General features: G+C 45.9%; 1 protein-coding gene across 2 annotated transcripts in view; it reads left to right on the top strand.

Moving 5' to 3' along the window:
- Positions 1 to 15082: 15082 nt before the first annotated feature.
- SLC16A14 (solute carrier family 16 member 14) overlaps positions 15083 to 21528 on the top strand; it is a 97987-nt gene continuing 91541 nt past the window's right edge. Inside the window, exon 1 of one of the 2 annotated variants that reach the window (XM_075340979.1) lies at positions 15083 to 15409. The gene's annotated coding sequence lies outside the window, so the exon portion shown is untranslated. The remainder of the gene's footprint in view (positions 15410 to 21528) is intronic. The other variant, XM_075340978.1, reaches the window with a different exon arrangement.

The raw sequence follows: 21528 nt of genomic DNA on the forward strand, positions 1-21528 counted from the left end.
AATACTTCTTGATATTTTAGGCTATTGATATTTCCTTCCACCTTGTAAATGTTTTGCACAACCCCATACTGAATGTAACCCCAGACCATGATCTTTCCACCACCAAACTTAACTGTTTTCTGGATCCATACAGGTTTCAGTAGGTCTCCTGCAGTATTTGCAGCAGCTGTGATGTAATTCAACTGAAGATTCGTCAGAGAAATCCACCTTCTGCCACTTTTCCAGCATCCATCTGTTTACCAGGCTGTAGGACTTGGCAAATACCACAAGGTTTTTTAATTGCCTTTTGTTTAGTGCTGGCTTCTGGTCAAATCGACCACGGAGGCCATTTCGAGACAGAATCCTACAAACTGTTAACTGTTCTAGTTGGCACAGGGACTTGAAGTGACAAGGCCTGTTGGAGCTCTGCTGCAGTGGAAGAGGGGCTGGCTTTGGATTTTCTAACCAACAAACGTCTCTCCTGAGCAGTTGTCTTACGGGGTCTGCCGGACCTGGGCTTGTCAAAAACATCTTTAGTCTCTTCAAATCTTTTTTTAATTCTTTGTACTTGATGTTGAGAAACATTAAAGGTGCCAGCCAACTCTGCAGTGGATCTGGTCTTCAGCCTCTTGATAAACAAGCTTATATTTACATAACATGGATAAGCGACAGAACTTCTTTCGGGGACTGTAGGTAGTTTCAGTTTAACTTTGCTAGTTCCATTCAAATAACATATTACTCTCTTCATGGCATTCCAATCCTTTTTATTTGGCTTTGACATTTATCTACTCAGAATTCCTACTGCTGCTGCAATGTCTGGCCTTGTAACAGTTGCTAGATACAGTAATTTTCACATTGCCATTCTGTACTCTTCATTATTTGGTAACACATTTTGCTTGCTATTCATCTCTTTAAGATAACTGGTTTCCATTGGAGACTTTACTGTTTTTGCATCCTTCAATTCAAATGTTTCGATTATGTCTTGAATCATATGATTTTGATTAAGTAGGAAACTTCCATCTTCTTCTCTTTCTATCTGTATTCCTAGGTACTGTTTCACATTTCCCAAGTCTTTGATCTCGAAATGTTGATTCAGAATTTTTAATATGTCCTCTTTATCCCTTTCTTTTTCAAAACAAACTAAAATATCATCAACATTTATGAGTACATAGCTCCATCTGTCCATCAGTATTTTTGTGTATAGGCAAGGATCAGCTTTGCTTCTTTTACATTTTTCATTTGTGAGCAATTCTGTGATTTTATCATTCCACGCTTTAGCAGCTTGTTTTAAACCGTATATACTTTTCTGTAGTTTACAAACCATTTTCGGGTTACTTTTATGTTTGAATCCTGGAGGTTGTTCCATGTAAATATCTTCTGTTAAATCTCCATTGAAAAATGGAGATTTAACAGAAGAAGAATTTAACGCATTTTTACGTCCAGATGCTTCAACTCCATTTGTTTCATTGCTGCAACTGCAAACAAAATTCTTATTGTAGTATGTTTGACAACTAGAGCAAATGTTTCATCATAGTCTTCTACATATTTTTGAGAATAACCTTTAGCTACGAGTCTTGCTCAGTATCGTTCAGCTGTGCCATGTGTTTGGTATTTTACTTTAAAAAACCCATTTACATACTATATATTTTCTTCCTTCTGGTAATTCTGTCAGTGTCCATGTATTTGAGTCATGCATGGATTTTATTTCTGTTTCTGTTACCTTTATCCATTTATTAGCTTCTTCTTTAGGAAGTCAAGATATGTCTTCCCAAGAGGTAGGTTCATAAATTTTTCTTGTACTTGCCTTGTGTGAAAGATGTATTGGTGATTTTCCTTTGTTTTCTCTTATTGGTTCTGTGTCTGTTTGTAATTGTATCTCTTCATTTTTAATATTCTGTTTTTCATCAATTTCAACTTCTTTTTCACCAGATGTTCTTTCAGCTATATCACTGCTGTTTTTCTCACTTTTTGTTTCCAGTGAAATTTTAGTGTCTTCATTTAGATCCTTTGTCAATTCATTCTTTTGTAGCTCCATTATACTTTCAGGATGTCTGTTTCCTAGACATCTATGCCACATGTGAATAAAATTCTTGTGATCATGTGTACACAGCTTCATCTGTTCCTTTAATGTGTCTAGATGATATAATTGTTCATCTGCCTTGACATTGGTTATTATCTTATTTCCCGCTAGGATTGTATATTCATTATCTTTGAATTTTACAGTAAGGGGTACTTCACACACACAGCGAGATCGCTACTGAGATCGCTACTGAGTCACGTTTTTTGTGACGCAGCAGTGACCTCATTAGCGATCTTGCTGTGTGTGACACTGAGCAGCGATCTGGCCCCTGCTGTGAGATCGCTGCTCGTTACACACAGCCCTGGTTCGTTTTTTTATTGTTGCCCTCCCGCTGATAAGCACACATCGCTGTGTGTGACAGTGAGAGAGCAACAATCCTGAATGTGCAGGGAGCAGGAGCCGGCGTCTGACAGCCTGCGGTAAGCTGTAACCAAGGTGAACATCGGGTAACCAAGGTGGTTACCCGATATTTACCTTCGTTTCCAGCCTCCACAGCTCTCACGCTGCCAGTGCCAGCTCCTGCTCCCTGCACACGCTAAGCTAAGCGGTGTGCGCTGGTAACTAAGGTAAACATCTGGTAACCATACCCGATGTTTACCTTAGTTACCAGTGTCCGCAGCTTTCAGACGCCGGCTCCATGCAAGCGCAGCGTCGCTTGCACGTCGCTGCTGGCTGGGGGCTGGTCAGTAGTCGCTGGTGAGATCTGCCTGTTTGACAGCTCACCAGCGACCATATAGCGACGTAGCTGCGATCCTGACCAGGTCAGATCGCTGGTGGGATCGCTGCTGTGTCGCTAAAGTGTGACGGTACCCTAAGTCCTTTAGCTGTTAGACGTTTTACAGATAACAATCCTCGAACATATAACACATCCTGTACAAGTATTTTTGAATCATGCCCAAACTTATTAGAACAGTTTAGCATTCCTTGTTCAATACCTTCCAAAGTTATTTTGCTCCCATCTGCAAGATAAATGGCTTCCTTCTTATTTAAATCAAGTTCAGTAAAGAAACTCTCATTAGGCTCTGTGCCCACGTAGCGTATTTTCATGCAGTTACGCTGCATCCTGCACCGCAGCGTAACTGCATGCGTCCTGTGTCCCCAGCACAATCTGTGAAGATTGTGCCTAATCCATACCCACGTGGCATATTAGAACGCAGCGCTACGGCTGCTGCTGAAGCGCTGCGTTCTAAAAAGCAACATGTCACTTCTTTCATGCGCTTTGGATGCAGGTCCCACTCTGCCTATGGGAGAGGCTGCATCCAGAGCGCATGAAATCGGCTTTTCATTACGCAGTGTTTCTGCAGAGATTTGAAGCGCACGTGTGCTGTTCAAATCGCTGCAGAAATTTCTGCAGGGACAGAACGCAACGTGGGCACATAGCTTTACTTGTCATATGACTTGTTGCTCTTGAGTCAATAAACCAACCTGATGATTTCTTATCAGTTACTTTAAGTGTGCCATTCCAATTATTTACACATGAATCAGAGATTGTGTTTTTTATCTTATGTGTATTCTCTTTATGGTGTATTTTCTGTTGTTCTGCTTTCCATATAGTACAGTCTTTCTTTAAATGTCGCTTTTTGTTACATCTGAAACATTCTCTTGTCTCTTTATTATAGGATCTCTTTGATTCTGTAGCTTTAAGAGCATTTCCACCATCTTTTTCAGTAGAATCATTTGTTTGCGCTTTCCTTCTTTGATATTCATCTATGAGTCTGGTCTTCACAAACTCTAATGTAATGTCTGCTTCAGGTCTTGTCTCTAGTGCATTTATTAAAGCAGTGTATGAATACTGCACAATAATATTGCTGTTATATGGGTATCCTTAATATCTTCACCAATTGATCTCAGCTGTGATATCACTTCCATCATTGAGAATATATACTTCTGCATGTCATTGTCTGCACTCAGTCTCATACTGTAAAGCTTTCTTAGCAGAAATTACTTGTGATTTAAGCTGGGTCCTACGTGTGACTGACACGCAACAAAACACAACTAACAAAGGCACACGATAACAGCAGGGGGCCCTGGAACTAGTGAGAAGGGATGGTGGGACACCTCCTATCCTGCAGCTGTCCCTACTTTCCTACCCAGGTCCTATACAGTCTCCACAACTGTCGCTGAACAGGAACCTGAGACCCTGAAAAGACCTTATAGGTGCCCTGACTAGTGGAGGTCAAATGAGGCAAACTAGACCCCACCGCTGCACTAACCAGACACAAGGTAAGGTAAGACAAAAAGAGGGGAAAAGGAACAAAAGGATAACGTCAGAGAGAAAGAAACTTCCTCAGCAGAACCTTCCTCCAAAGTGGCCACAGACCAAATGACTTTGTACCTTCAGCAGGGATTGCTGGGTGACATCACTATTTAAACTTGAAGGTGTTTCTCAAGAACTAAAGAATGTCAAAGGAAAAAATTAAAAATGTTACTTTTTCCCATAAAAATGTTACTTTAACCCCAAATTTTGCATTATCACAAGGGTAACAAAAGAAAATCCACAGTACAATTTATTGTGCAATTTCTCCTAAGTACGCTGATACTACATATGTGGTGGAAATGTCCTGTTTGGGCACACGACAGAGGTCGTAAGGGAAAAGGCGTCATTTGTATTTTAAAGCGCAAAATTGTCTGGAAAAGATATTGGACGCCATGTCACGTTTGGAGAGCCCCTGAGGTGCCTAAACAGTGGAAACTTCCCACAAGTGACCCCATTTCGGAAACTAGACTCCTGAAGGAATTATCTAGATGCTTGGTGAGCACCTTGAACTCCCAGGTGCTTCCCAGAATTTTATAACGTTGAGCTGTGAATATGAAAATTTTTTACCATGAAACTGTTGGTTTAGACCCAAATCTTTTATTTTCACAAGGGTAACAGGAGAAAATGCACCATTTAATTTGTTGTACAATTTCTTCCAAGTATGACAATACTTCATATGTGGTAGAAATCAACTGTTGGGCACAAGGCAGGGCTCAGAAGGGAAGGAGCATCATTTGACGTTTTGAACGCAAAACAATTTGGAGAGCTACTCATGTGCCTAACAGTGGAGATATCCCACAAGTGACCCCATTTTGGAAACTAGACCTATGGCCGGCGTCAGCACCCGACGCACCCGGGCAACTGCCGGGGCCCTGGACAACTAGGGGGGCCCACTCGTGGGCAGCAGGAGCACGTCGTAATTAGCTTTCCTGCAGCTCCCGGGCAGATTACCGGGGACTACAGATAGTGCTCCGGCAGGCAGTCGCACTTTGCTGGCTGCCGGCCCTTTAAACCGGTCGAGCACATACCCATGGCATTAACTGTTGAACGCTGTGTGCACTGCAGGCTAGGGTTCATCTGTGGGCAGAGCTAGTGAATTGCACTTTTGTCCCACAGATGAAGAAGAGCGGCTGCGGCACCCCAGTATTCTCCAATGCTGCCAGTGTGTGCCCTCAGCATCCTCCAGTGCTGCCTGTATATATCCCCATGCCTCTAGCATCCACAATGCCAGTATGTATAACCCACAGGCTCCTAGCATCTCCAGGGCCAGTATGCATGCCCACAGTAATGTGTATGCCCCCACTGGCCCTAGTAATGTGTATGCCCCCCACTGGCCCCAATAATGTGTATACCCCTCAGCAGCCCCAGTATTTTGTATGCCCCTCAGCAGTTCCAGTAATGTGTATGCCACCCACTGACCCCAGTAATATGTAAGCCACCCACTGACCTCAGTAATGTGTATGCCACCCACTGACCCAGGAATGTGTATGCCACCTACTGGCTCCAGTAATGTGCATACCCCATTGGCCCCAGTAACTTGTATGCCACCTAGTAATGTGCATGTGTAATGCCCCTGAACCCATCAGGGTGCTACAAGGTTCTGCATTCCCACCCAGAACCCCTGTACCGGTAACACCAAAACCCCAGGTAATCCCAGTTTTCCCCAACAATCCCCCATACAATGGTACCCAGCTAGGGTGGGACCATGGATGGCCGCCTATAGGTGGAGCCACTCCAGTCCACTAGTTGACCAGGTGGGAGGGGCAGACTGTGGAGAGTAGTCAGTTGAGTAGTGACTGTAGAGGTGTAAAGGTGGAAGTGAAGTGACACCCTGACTCGGGTTAACGGTGACCTGGCACCCAGGAGAGGTGGTTGCTGGTGGAGTACTCCCGTAACTACACACCGATGGGGTACAGGACCCTAGGACAGGAAAGAGCTTCAAGCCGACCTGTTAACACCTGCACAGCAAAGGGGACTATCAAGGACCTTGCTGACCCTAAAGAATCCGAACACTCAGTAGAAAAGGGAGAACCAGGGACAGGACCAGAGACTCCAACACCACAAGTGTTCACGCTACCGTCAGGTGGACAGAAGTGGACAAACCACACAACGGGGACCCCCAGTGTTCCATACCACGGGGACCAACTTATCAGAGACAGGAGCAGGGGAAGAAGGTACCAGAGAAACCAGACTGGCACTGGGACGAAGGGAACCTGGAGGCAAAACCAGCCGGCCTTGGGCTCCCAGTTACCAACTCAAAACAAGTGAGTAAACCAGTTGCACTGAATACCTGCGTGGACTCCCTTCTTCTGATGCCCACTGCACCATACACCCGGTGGGGCAAATCCCTACTTGTGGAGGGACCACCATACTAGCTGCCAATACCACCGTCCCCAGTCGAGACATTCTGCAGCGACGGCCCCCCACACTTAGCTGCAACTCCGCAAGTGGCGTCACATATAGACTTTATTCAACAATCCCCTGTAAATATCCCTATTACAAAAAGGGCCCAGGGCACAGAACCAGGCAACAGCCACCACTGTGACATTCCCAACAGTGACACTGCCTGGGACCGAGTGCCCCATATCTCTGGGTGCTACACATGCTCCCCTAGTGATGTCTATGCAGATTAGTAATGTGTATGCCCCCTGGTGACCCCAGTAATGTGTATGCCCTTCAAGTAGTGTTGCCCCTAGTGCTATCTATGCACCCCCCGTATTGTGTACACCCCCTAGTGACCCTAGTAACCTGTATGCCCCACCAAGTGCTGTCTATGCCCCCTGTGATGTATTTGCCCCCACCTCACTTGTGATGTATATACAGCTGTCTCACAGTGCACTGTACGGCTATATCTGTTAGTGGCAGCCATCATGCAGCACGGTAAAGCCACATGCTCGGGAGGAGATGGACAGAGACAAATGGAGGAGGTGAGTGAAGCTGCTGCCAGTAACCCCATATGAAAAATCTCTTTAATGTGTCTGTGCGTATTTATAACATGTATATTTGTGTATCTCAGTGTATTTGACTGTGTATATATTTATGTCTGTTTATATGTATTTGTGTGAGTTTATCTTCAAATATGTATGTGTATGTACAGTATGCCTGTATGTGTACATATCTGCGTGTCTGTGTGCATGGGGCCCACTATGAATATTTTGTCTGGGGCCCACAAAACCTGGAGCCGGCCCTGACTAGACACGTCAAGGAATTTATCTTGATGGTTGGTGAGCACCTTGAACCCCCAGATGCTTCACAGAATTTTAAAACATTGAACCGTGAAAATGAAAAAAATAAATTTTTAACCACAAACATGTTTTTTTAACCTCAAATTTTTCAAATTCACAAGGGTAACGGGAGATAATAAACAATAAAATTTGTTGTGCAATTTCTCCTAAGTACGCCAATGTGGCGCCCTGAACAAGCCAGGTCGTCACACAACTACACCAACACACCCCACACCCCGGTTAGGCACACCAAAGCCAAACACAAAATCCTTGTTGCCTTCCTCCAGGGGCTGATGTCCACACCAGGGGGTGGGCCAGGCGGTTGGTCCCGCCCACCGAGGAGTTCACAGTCCTGGAGGCGGGAAAAGGAGTCGGGCAGACAGAGTTTGAAGTGAAAGTGAGAGGACGTAAAGTGGTAGAGGAGCAGTCTGAAGGTGGTCCGGGTGTGTGGCCCGGACGGAACAGCAAGTTTGGCAGACGGTGGTGACCGTCTGCAGGAGAGGCTTATTGGAGCAAACCGTAAGGACCGTGGACGGGCGGTGGCCCGGCGAGCAAAGAGAAGCCAGCACCATCCGGCAGGGCTTATGGACCCCGACAAGGCTAGTAGTCGCCGTTGAATTTGTCAAATCCGTTAGTGAAGAGAACCTCCGGGGTTTCCCAGCACTCAAGTCCCAATTGAAGGCAACCGCTCAAACCGTAAAGGGAAACACAGTCACCGCGAAGGCTACAGTTCCCAGGGCCAGAGCCTGCGGGCAAAAGGGGCTCCCTCAGCATCCATCCAAGCTGGGGAGCGGGTTACCGGTGGGAAGCCATTGGAACCGTAACACAACACAGGTGCAGGGAAAGGCAGTCACCATCAACCTGCCGGGAGGAGAAACACCGCGGCCGTCTGTGGGACCTGTCCATCCAGTCGTTTGTTTTACCGGAGACTTTGCGTTCATCGTTGGCTGAGTGAGTACCACCGTGCCGTGCGGCACAGCGCTGTCCCCGCGACCCTGCACCTCACCAGGCCCCGTAACCCGCCTGCCATACATCCCTACCTCCCCTCACCGGGCCCCGGGATAACCAACCCCCTACCCACGGAGGGGAGAACCATCATCCAAGCTGCTCCCTGTCATTGCTCCCGGGATCCCCGTTCAGAGCAGCGGTGGTGTCACCAATCTCACCACAACCGTGGGTGGCGTCACGGACAATATCCCTAAACCCAAACCACCCCCTTTCACTCACGGGCGAGGAACGTCGCTCGAGTCCCCGGGATCCGGCCCACCGCTCGAGCCACCACCGAGCAACAGCAGCAGCAGCAGCCGGACCCGAGCAGTGGGGTGAGCGCAGCGTCCCCTCCTCCGCCCGCGACACCAATATCCCATATGTGGTCAAAAACTACTTTTGAGGCACAGTGTCAAGTGAGGAAGGAAGAAGCCCCCTATTTGAGTTCAGATTTAGTTGGAATGGTTTGCGGGTGCATGTCACATTGGCAGAGCCCCTGAGGTGCCAGAATAGCAGAAACCACCCACAAGTGACTCCATTTTACAAACTGCACCACTCAATGAATTCATACAGGGGTGCAGTAAGCATATTGACACTATGGATGTGTCACAAAATTTTATACTATTGTGTAGGGACCAAAAAAAAATTATATTTTTTATCACTAAAATGTTGTTTTAACCCAAGATTTCCAATTTTTACAAAGGGGAATAGCCTAAAAATTCCCATAATGTGTTAAACAATTTCTGCTGAACGTGGCAATACTCCACATGTTACTGTACAGTTCTGTTTGGCTGCATCACAGGGGTTGGGAGGGAAGGAGTGCCATTTGATTTTTGGAGCACAGATTTTCTTAGAATAGTTTGCAGATTGCATTTGCAAAGCCTCTAAGTGCCAGAACAGAAGATACTCCCGCAAGTAACCACATTTTGGAAATTACGCCCCTTTGGGAATTCATCTATGGCTGTAGTAACGATTAAAGGGCCCGTTACATGCTACGATATATCTAATATTATGTCGTCGGGGTCACGTCGTTAGTGACGCACATCCGGCATCGTTTGACATATCGTAGCGTGTGACAGCTACGAGCGACTGTGAACGAGCAATAATACTCACCTTATCGTTGCTCGTTGACACGTCGCTAATTTTCAAAAAATCGATCGTCCTTCTGTGCTCCGGTTGTTCATCGTTCCCAAGGCAGCACACATCGCTCGGTGAGACACCCTGGGAACAATGAACTGCAGCTTACCTGCGTCCCGCCGGCAATGCGGAAAGAAGGAGGTGGGCGGGATGTTATGTCCCGCTCATCTCTGCCCCTCCACTTCTATTGGCCGGACGCTGTGTGACGTCGCTGTGACGCCGAATGGCCCTCCCCCTTAAGGAAGAGGATGTTCGCCGCCCACAGCGAGGTCGTTCGGGAGGTAAGTACATGTGACGCGGGTTACCGACTTTGTGCGACACGGGCAACAAATTGCCCGTAACGCATAAACAATGGGGGCGGGTGCGATCGCACATTCGAACGCACGATAAATCGTCCCGTGTAAAGCGGCCTTTAGTCTTTGGAAAACACCCATGAAGTCAAACACAATGAATGTTGTAGAATTAATAACTGCAAATAAGAAGCCCATACATTATGCCCAGCTCATGCTTCTGGACACCTGCACTCTGTAAATTAAGTTGGTTCTCCTCACTACAACAATGCCAAACATGTGGACGCTAACTGTGGTTTAGGCACATTGTGGGGCTCAGAAGGAAAGGGGTCATTTAAATTTGGTAGTGCAGATTTTGCTGGATATCTTTTTTGACAGGGGGAGCCTTAGCATTTCTCCAGAGCCTTTGTGCTACCAGTAACGTAGAAGCCCTCTATATTTCCGTTAACAGATGATGGACCTGACTGAGGACATGTGTTTTTAGAGTCTGAATGCTATTTGGTGGCAATTTGTGTACAGAACATTTTGAATCAGTTCACATTTATCCAGTGCTCTATGCTGAACACTTACATCGGGGTCTCCATCTACATCTGTGAAATACTTAAATACCTAGCTTCCATCCAAACAACAAAATTACAGTCAGGAGGGGGAAAACCCCCCAAACCAGACTACCAGCAACTAAAAATACAATAGGAACAGGAGGACAAGGAGTTATTGCTGAAAAATGAGTATAAATTTGTTGAATAATACAGCAAAAGTGCAATTGTGCATAACAAGGGGAAAGAAATGGCTAACTATCCCAAAAATTGTCCTGCAAAAGTCCATGTGCAATAAATAGCAATGAAGGCTAATATATATGCAGGACAAAGAAAAACACCACTGCATTGAATACTTGGCAGCGTGCTGAAAAATGTCCTGCAAATGCATGTACAATAATAATAGCTCGTAAATAAATATATGCAAGAAAAATGGACACCATCGCCAAGAAACCCTGGGCCAATTGTAAGGCTGGTTGAAAACAGGGTCATATGTATCAAGATAATAAGCAGCCATAAATATGGAATGTACACAAGGTAAACTACATACAGGTCAAAAGGACTAAAGAATATTGCCAATTACCTTAAGTAAGAACAAAGCCCAGGGTGCAAGGTGGTGTGCCCACCTTGGACCCTGGGTGACTCCTTCTCGTCCCCCTGATTAAGCAGCAGATGACCCCATCGGCCATGAAACGTGCGTTGGGGCACACCACCTTGGACCCTGGGCCTTGTTTTTACTTAAGGTAATTGGACTTGGTGACTTGGACATATATTAGCCTTCATTGCTATTTATTGCACATGCACTTTTTCAGGACAATTTTTTGGATTTTTAGCCGTTTCTTTCCTCTTGTTATCCACAATTGCACTTTTGCTGTATTATTCAATAAATGTATACAGGCGCCACAGGGTACTGCACCTCACCCGAGGTGCAGCATTCATCGCGGATATGGAGGAGGTCATCGCCGGTAACAATCACAACCACATTCAACCAACACATAACACGGTGGTTCTTTCACTGGGACCGGGCTAGGGTAGCTGCTGGGGTGGCCATCACGAGCTTTGGGACCTCATGGCTACTAGTTCAGGGACCCGAGAGGCGGGGCACCCAGAGGGGAAGTGAGGAGCCATCTGACATACCACAGGCAGTTAGCAGCAGACGGTGTCCGAGTCAGGTCGGACTCCGGAACAGACAAGTAAGGAAAGACATGGAAAGTTCGGGGCCCGTGGTTTAGAGCCGGCGGTTCGACCCAGGTTCTGAGTAATGAAGGGAAATCCCAGGGTTCGCGGGTAGTGCAGAAGGCACCCGTGACCCGTTCCACGGCCTAGTTCAGGGACCCGGGAGGCGGGGCACCCAGAGGGGAAGTGAGGAACCATCTGACATACCACAGGCAGTTAGCAGCAGACGGTGTCCGAGTCAGGTCGGACTCCGGAACAGACAAGTAAGGAAAGACATGGAAAGTTCGGGGCCCGTGGTTTGGAGCCGGCGGTTCGACCCAGGTTCTGAGTAATGAAGGGAAATCCCAGGGTTCGCGGGTAGTGCAGAAGGCACCCGTGACCCGTTCCACGGCCTAGTTCAGGAACCCGGGAGGCGGGGCACCCAGAGGGGAAGTGAGGAACCATCTGACATACCACAGGCAGTTAGCAGCAGACGGTGTCCGAGTCAGGTCGGACTCCGGAACAGACAAGTAAGGAAAGACATGGAAAGTTCGGGGCCCGTGGTTTGGAGCCGGCGGTTCGACCCAGGTTCTGAGTAATGAAGGGAAATCCCAGGGTTCGCGGGTAGTGCAGAAGGCACCCGTGACCCGTTCCACGGCCTAGGAGCTGGGGTGGAGGGAAACCACTGAAGGGAGACGCACAGAAGGAATCACCGGCCACAAACTCCGAAGTGTCCGGGATTGGCTGAGGCCCATCACAGCATAGCCCGGTGCTCCAAAAGCAGTGTGTGACCAGTGAGTAAAAGACCTTGAACTGTTCCACCTGTGTCACCCTGTTACTGCCGACGCCCTCCCCGTTGCGCCATCAGCTCCTGAGAGACTACTACCACCACCATCCTCCCTGGGGCAATAGGTCTGCCTGTGGAGAGCTAAACCATTTGAGCTGCGTTGTCATGCACCCCAACAGAGAAATCCCACAGTGGCGGCTAATACTGGCCACGCACCACAGGTGGCGTCACGAACAACTACCCCCATCATCCCCATCCCCAGCCTTTTATTGACACCCGGGGTCACGGAACCAGGCAAGGCCACCGCGTTGTCCCAGGAGAAGCACCGCGGCCCAGTGATGAGTAAGCCCCGACCCTGTGGGCGCATCACATTCACTAATGGGGCAGCAGAGTTACTCCGGACTCTGTTTGGCCTCTGTTCAGTAGTGTCCGTTTTTTCAAAGGTGCACAAAAGTGTTGATGACTGCACTTTTGTGCATGCCAAAAGAGGCATAAAAAGATGGACACTGCCGGGTCGCAGGTCAGTCGGGAGTTCAAAGTGACTCTCTCTGCCTTAATATTGTGAATTTTACGTTGGAAATTTTGTCCGAATCACGTTTTTCAGAGATATGAGTTGCACCGTACTGTGATCTTTGGGAGACAGAATAAACAAATCAACAGCGGTTGAAGAATTGTCTTTCTTTTTTATCCTGTTCACAGTGCAGTATAAATGATAGGCGGATTTACAAATTAGATTGATACCAGATTTATAGGTTTGTCTGCTATCACACTAAAGTGATTTTATTTTACAAAATAAAGGTTTTGTGCATCACTGAATTTTTCTTATTTTCAGAGTCATGGGAGTGGTTGTTTTTGCAGGATGCGTTGGAGTTTTTATTGGTACCATTTTGGACCACATAATATTTTTTGATCGCTTTTTATTCCACTATTTGTGAGGCAGAATCAAGAAGAAACAGCAATTCAGGAATAGGTTTTTTTCTACACCGTTCACCGTGTCATAAAAGTAAGGACAGCCTTATTCTTCGGCCCAGGATGACAGACATATTTACCAGGATGGGGGACATATATAGCAGGTGTGACGCCCCTGGACTAGTCAGGTTGTCACAGGGTACTGCACGCTCTTTATCTCCCAATGCAGGACTCAACCCCCCATGGTTCTGGGTTTACAGCTTGCAGCACTGCTTCCATCAGCATACACAAATCTTAGTTACACCTTGCACCAAACCCTGTCAGGCACACCAGTGGGCTGCTAAGCTGGAATAAGGTCGCCCACCTAGGGGTCAGTCAGGGAGGTGACAGTAGAGTTTATTGGTAGTCCTCGAGGTGTGAGGAGATAGAGGAAGCTGGGAGTTGGAGCACCCGAGGGGAGGAGTACTAGGTTGCAGACGGTGGTCTGGGACCGGAGGAGTCGGAGACCCGGTAGCGGGATATTGGGACTGGATGCCAGGCTGAGTCTAAGAGGACGGTCGGCAGATGCAGTACAATAGCCGGGCTGGGTTCGAAGGAACGTTGGGGTACTGGACCCTAGATCGGGGAGATGCTTCAAGCAACCCGGCAATTAACCTGCGGTGAACAGGATCTTTATGCCCTGTCCCCATGAAGCTCAGAGATCGGGGGCACTAGCGCAACGAGGGGGATAGGGCTTTCCATGCAAAGTGGCCCAATAAAATCCCAAGCGTGAGCCCCTGAGAGCAAGCTCCTCTTGCTACTCCTAGCAGGGAGCGGGGCCTGGACAGCTCTAGGCTTAAGGGTTATTTAGACACTACAAAATTAACTGTGCCCGGAGGCAGGACCTACACTATTAAGCAGTACTGCAGGGGACAGAACCCGGACGAGCTCCCTAAGAGGGCAGCGGCATCCAGAGACTTGGTTTACCACGTTGTCCATGTTAGCTTTCTTCCTGAGTACCTGATTAGTCCCCGCTACCAGCTAGCCTGCGCTCCCCCTGCACCCCATCATCCATAGTCCTGGGGCCTTCCCTACCCGTGAAGGGTAACGTCATCTGGCTGCCCCATTCCACCACCCCAGGTACTCCCAACGGCAGCGGCGGTACTCCCCGTTACCGCACACCATGGGTGGCATCACGAAGTACTATCCCCTGTAAATAGCCCCTTTTACATTTAAGAGTGACCCTGAGCCCCCGGGTCCGGAGACCCTCGAGCCACGAGTAACCACCCCTCGGATCTGAGCGGATCGACCGCTGCAGGGGCGGTACACAGGATGGGGGACATGTATACCAGGATGGGGGACATATTTACCAGGAAGGAGCCCAGGATGGGGTACATTACTAGATACTGGAGGAGGGGCAACTCGTATGTGTATATGGGATTTAGAACACTCATACAACTGACCAATATGCGATGGCCCATCAAAGTCAGGTTACGCGACTGGTGGACATGGTTGTCTGACATCTATGAGGTTTTCCAAACGTTTGATGAATGAACCAAGATGGTGAGCGTCAATGTAACCCCTGCACCAATTATAATTAGGCCCCCTACAGAGGGGCATGGTGGCAGTGAGGGGCAATAGCCAAAAAGCGCCGTGCTCTGCCCATGGATGTGTTTGTTGCCGTCCTGTGTCCTCTCCGTCCAGCAGTTGTCTGGGTGTCAGTGCGCGGTGTGACCGGCAGAGGGCGCGTGTGGGCCGCTCCAGCCGCCATCATGTATTTTTCTCTCTCCTCAGTAAACCAGAATTAGCCGGTATATGAGGGCGCTGAGCCCCGAGCCGGGCGGAAATCACCGGGAGCCGGGGATGAGGCCGGACGAGGAGGACCTGAGGCTGCTGCTCCCTCCGCAGGCCGGCCGGGGCGGCTCCGGGGACCATGGGGCCAGCAGCGTGTGTATGGCCAAGGAGGGTCCAGAGGGGGCAACCGAGCAGCTGGCACCAGGTACTGCCCCATACTGCCCCGTGCCCGCCGGTGGTGGCACACAGTGATGTCTGTGCTGAGCTCTGCCCCATCAGCTGTGTGCGGCACACGGTGAGGCCATTCTGCATACACATCTCATTACAGGGGATTGATTTACTCATAAATATGATTAATAAAATATATAAGAAATGTGTCTGTATATAGCAACGTGGAGAATATAGAAATATAATCGCTCACTATCAAGCAGAATATACAAATATCAGAATCTATGTGTGTGTATATATGCGTGTGTATGGATTTATATACACATGTACTTTTCTATATACGGCTGATCTCTGGTGAGATACACAGTATAGGAACATATAACATCGCTAATGTAACGGTATAGCTATATGCAATCAGTAATGCAATGCACAGCAAGTATATAGCATTTCTAATTCACACGCAGTATATATAGCACACATATATTTGGGCTTTCTATAGCACAGGGGCTCATCCTCTGCACTCACCCCTCCTGCCATGGGGGGCACAGTGAGGTTACTGTAGGGTAAGGAGCGGCGCAGAGATGTCACAGCTTCCCATTATGTGCTGTGTGGGATGGGGATGTATGGCCCGAGTCTCCTGGCCACTCGGAGTCACTGACATGTGCTGCACTGAAGGACAGGTCTCCAGGGCACTGTGTACAGGACGGATAAGACCCCCCGAACATGTGCATCCGCTGCTGTGCTCTCAGGAAAATTCCACAATCACCTATCTATCCATCTATCTATCTATCTATTATCTATCTATCTATCTATCTATCTATCTATCTATCCCTCTATCCATCTATTATCTATCCCTCTATCTATCTATCTATCTATCTATCTATCTATCTATCTATCTATCTATCTATCTGTCTATCTATCCCTCTATCTATCTATCTATCTATCTATCTATCTATCTATCTATCTATCTATCTATCTGTCTATCTATCCCTCTATCTATCTATCTATCTATCTATCCCTCTATCTATCTATCTATCCCTCTATCTATCTATCTATCTATCTATCTGTCTATCTATCCCTCTATCTATCTATCCCTCTATCTATCTATCTATCCCTCTATCTATCTATCTATCTATCCCTCTATCCATCTATTATCTATCCCTCTATCTATCTATCTATCTATCCCTCTATCTATCTATCTATCTATCTATCTATCTATCTATCTATCTATCCCTCTATCTATCTATCTATCCCTCTATCTATCCCTCTATCTATCTATCCCTCTATCTATCCCTCTATCTATCTATCTATCCCTCTATCTATCTATCTATCTATCTATCTATCTATCTATCTATCTATCTATCTATCCCTCTATCTATCTATCTATCTATCTATCTATCTATCTATCCCTCTATCCATCTATCTATCTATCTATCTATCTATATCTATCCCTCTATCTATCTATCTATCCCTCTATCTATCCCTCTATCTATCTATCCCTCTATCTATCCCTCTATCCCTCTATCTATCTATCTATCTATCTATCTATCTATCTATCTATCTATCTATCTATCTATCTATCTATCCCTCTATCTATCTATCTATCTATCTATCTATCTATCTATCTATCTATCTATCTATCTATCCCTCTATCTATCTATCTATCTATCTATCTATCCCTCTATCTATCTATCTATGTATCTATCTATCCCTCTATCTATCCATCTATTTATCTATCTATCTATCCCTCTATCCATCTATCTATCTATCTATCTATCTATCTATCTATCTATCTATCTATCTATCTATCTATCTATCTATCCCTCTATCTATCTATCTATCTATCCCTCTATCTATCCCTCTATCTATCTATCCCTCTATCTATCCCTCTATCCCTCTATCTATCTATCTATCTATCTATCTATCTATCTATCTATCTATCTATCTATCTATCTATCTATCTATCCCTCTATCTATCTATCTATCTATCTATCTATCTATCTATCTATCCCTCTATCTATCTATCTATCTATCTATCTATCCCTCTATCTATCTATCTATCTATCTATCCCTCTATCTATCTATCTATGTATCTATCTATCCCTCTATCTATCCATCTATTTATCTATCTATCTATCTATCTATCTATCTATCTATCTATCTATCCCTCTATCTATCTACCTATCTATCTATCTGTCCATTATCTATCTATCCCTTTATCTATCTATCTATCTATCTATCTATCTATCTATCTATCTATCTATCTATCTATCTATCAATCTATCTATTGATCTATCTATTGATCTATCTATCTATTGATCTATCTATCCCTCTATCTATCCCTCTATCTAGCTATATATGCCTCAATCTATCCATTATCTATCTATCCCTCTATCTATCTATCTATCTATCTATCTATCCCTCTATCTATCTATCTATCTATCTATTATCTATCTATCAAATCAAATCAAATCAAATAAGCTTTATTGGCAGGACCAAATACAAATTAGTTTTGCCAAAGCAAGTGTACATTAGGGACTGGGGCTGTGTGGATGGTGGGTGGGGACTGTAGGAAGGATGGATGGGGCACATCCAAGGTGGGGACTGTGGGGGCACTTCTAGGATGGGGGCTATGGAAGTCCATGGCTTATGATGGGGCATATCCAGGGTGGGGACTGTAGTAACGGTGGTTGGGGCATATCCAGGATGGGGATTGGGGGGCCACATCTGGGATGGGGGGCTATGGAAGTCCATGACTTATCATAGTTCTCTTTCTCGAAGTCTATGACACTCGCTCACATACCGCGCTGCTATCTCCACTGCGCTCTCTTCTTCCCCCAGCAGGATATATATTTTCTCTTCCTCCTTCATGGAGCTGAAATCCGGGAAGAGATGGGAGAGTCTCCTGAAGTGTGTGTCCCTCACTGCTGAGTACTTGGTGCAGTGTAGCAGGAAGTGGGTTTCATCCTCCAGGGCCTCCAGGTCACAGTGTTGGCACAGTCTGTCCTCCCTGGGCTTGTAGCTCTGCTTGTGTCGGCCGGATTCGATGGCTAGACTGTGGGCACTGAGTCTATATCGGCTCAGGGTCCTGCGGTCTCTGGGATCCGGGAGTTTCTCCAGATATGGGGCCAGTCTGTAGTCTCTCTGTAGTCTCTGGTACGTGGTCAGTTTCTGTGAGGTGTTGATGTCGGTCCTCCAGTCACTGACATACCTCTCCTGGCCCTCATCTACCATCTTCCTGATTCTGGTTCTTGTCAGGCTGGGGTGATTGGTTATTTTGTCCAGTTGGGTTTGGGAGAGCTGTGCCAGGGGTCCTGGTTCATCTGGCCCACGTATATATATCAGAGCTTTGTGGTGATGGGAGCTTGGATTGCTACTCTGTAGGTGAGCCTGAAATGATAGTGACCTCTTCAGAGCTGCTAGGTGTAGGGGGAATCTGCCCAGCTCAGCTCGACAGGCACTGTTGGAGGTGCTTCGATGGACCTGGAGAAGGCGCTTACAGAATTCCAGGTGGAATATTTCTGTTGGGCTGGAATCCCACCTTGACCAATCTGGGTAAGTGTGAGGGCCCCAGACTTCGCTGCCGTACAGGAGGATTGGGGCAATGATGGAATCGAAGATTTTTAGCCAGACCCTCACTGGTGGCTTCAGATGATACAATTTCCTTCGGATGGCATAAAAGGTTTTGCAGGCCTTGTTTTTCAGGGTCTCTATGGCTTGTTTGAAGCTCCCTGACTGGTGAATTTCCAGGCCCAAGTAGGTGTATTTGTCTGTTCCTGTTAGAGTGCAGCCGTTTACGACAAATGAAGGATGCTGGTCAAATCTTCTTTTTCTCTTCTGGAATCCATCTATCTATCTATCTATCTATCCACCTACCTAGTCTGGCACTTGAATGCTGGCATCTTGGGCTCCTCTAGTGTTTACAAAGCCCTCACACACAATGTCATGCTATCCAGGGCTTTTGTAAATACCAAAGGCACCCAACATGACATGGAGTGTCGCAGGACGGCATATCAACATAGATCCAGGACCAGAGCCATGTGTACCTTTCGTTCATCTCTACTAGCTATCTGTCTGTCTGTCTTTTTACGTATCTACAGTCATGCTCAAAAGTGTTTGCACCCTTGATATTGTTCCAGAAAGAGAAGTGTTTCTTCCGGAAAATTATTGAAATTACACGTTTTGTTATACACACATCTATTTCATTTTTATGTATTGAAACAACACAACAAAAAAACTGAGAATTTCACACAAAACTTTGTTTCTAGCTGTGATGCTCGCTCAAACTCACCTGTGGCAAGTAATAGATGTGTGAAATATGAAAATCACACCTGCAATCAGAGAAAAAAGGGAGAAGTTGACCCAGTCTTTGCATTGTGTGTCTGAGAGTGCCACACTAATCATGGAGAACTGTGAGGACTTGAGAACCAAACTTGTTAAAAAATATCAATGTCAACAATCTCAAGGTTACAAGTCCATCTCCAGAGATCTTGATGTGTCTTTGTCCACGGTGCACAATACAATGAAGATGTTTACAATCTATTATTAACTGTAGCTAATCTCCTTGGACGTAGACAGCAGAGAAAAATTGCTGAAAGTGTGCAGGATAGTCCGGATGTTGGATAAGCAGCTCCAATCATGTTCCAAAGAAATGGCTCAGGGTGCATCAGTGTTAGTGCGAACTATCCAGTAACATCTGAATGAAATTAAATGCTATGGAAGAACCCCACTGATGATACAGAGACATGAAGAAGGTAGAGAACAGTTTTTCAAAATGTTCGTGAGTAAACCAAAATCTTTTTGGGAAAGCATCTTGTGGAAAGATGAGACCAAGATAGAGCTTTGTGGTAAAGCACATCATTCTACTGTTTAGCGAAAACTGAATGAGGCCTATAAAGAAATTAACATAGAACCTACAGTCAAATATGGTGGAGTTTCACAGATGTCTAAGGGGTAGTTTTGCTGCCACTGGCACTGGGTTCCTTGACTATGTTCAAGGCATAATGAAATCTGAAGATTACCAAAGGAGTTTGGGTTGCATTATAGATTGCGTTATAGATCAGTGTCAGAAAACTGAGTTTGCGTCCTAGGCCATGAGTCTTCCAGCAGGACAATGACCCTAAACATACTTCAAGAAGCCCCCAGAAATAAAAATAAAGCGCTCGAGAGTTCTGAAGTGTCAGCAATGAGTCCGGATCTAAATCCCATTGAACACCTGTGGAGAGATCTTACAATAGCTGTTGGGAGAAGACGCCTTCAAATATGAGGGACCTGGAGCCGTTTATAAAAGAAGAATTCAAGGTGAGAGGAGTAAGATGCTTGTTGATGGTTATAGTAAGTGCTTGATCCCAGTTTATTCCAAAGGATGTGCCATCAAGGATTAAGTTAAAGGTAGCAATAATTTTGTCCGCTCCATTTTTGGAGTTTTGTGTGACCTTATATCCAATTTGCCTCTTTTGTGTGTCTTTTTTTGTGTTGTACAACAACACGTGTGTATTACAAAACGTGGAATTGCAAATACTTCATTTTCTGGAACAATTTGAAGGGTGCCAAGCATAACTATATCTATCTATCTATCTATCAATCTATCCCTCTATCTATCTATCTATCTATCTATCTATCTATCTATCTATCTATCTATCTATCTATCTATCTATCTATCTATCTATCTATCTATCCCTCTATCTATCTATCTATCTATCTATCTATCTATCTATCTATCTATCTATCTATCCCTCTATCTATCTATCTATCTATCTATCTATCTATCTATCTATCTATCTATCTATCTATCTATCTATCCCACTATCTATCTATCTATCTATCTATCTATCTATCTATCTATCTATCTATCTATCCCTATATCTATTTATCTATCTATCTATCTATCTATCTATCTATCTATCTATCCCTCTATCTATCTATCTATCTATCTATCTATTATCTATCTATCTATCAAATCAAATCAAATCAAATAAGCTTTATTGGCAGGACCAAATACAAATTAGTTTTGCCAAAGCAAGTGTACATTAGGGACTGGGGCTGTGGGGATGGTGGGTGGGGACTGTAGGAAGGATGGATGGGGCACATCCAGGGTGGGGACTGTGGGGGCACTTCTAGGATGGGGGCTATGGAAGTCCATGGTTTATGATGGGGCATATCCAGGGTGGGGACTGTAGTAACGGTGGTTGGGGCATATCCAGGGTGGGGATTGGGGGGGCCACATCTGGGATGGAGGGCTATGGA

This window comes from Anomaloglossus baeobatrachus, chromosome 3 (assembly GCF_048569485.1).
Source record: "Anomaloglossus baeobatrachus isolate aAnoBae1 chromosome 3, aAnoBae1.hap1, whole genome shotgun sequence".
NCBI lineage: Eukaryota > Metazoa > Chordata > Amphibia > Anura > Aromobatidae > Anomaloglossus > Anomaloglossus baeobatrachus.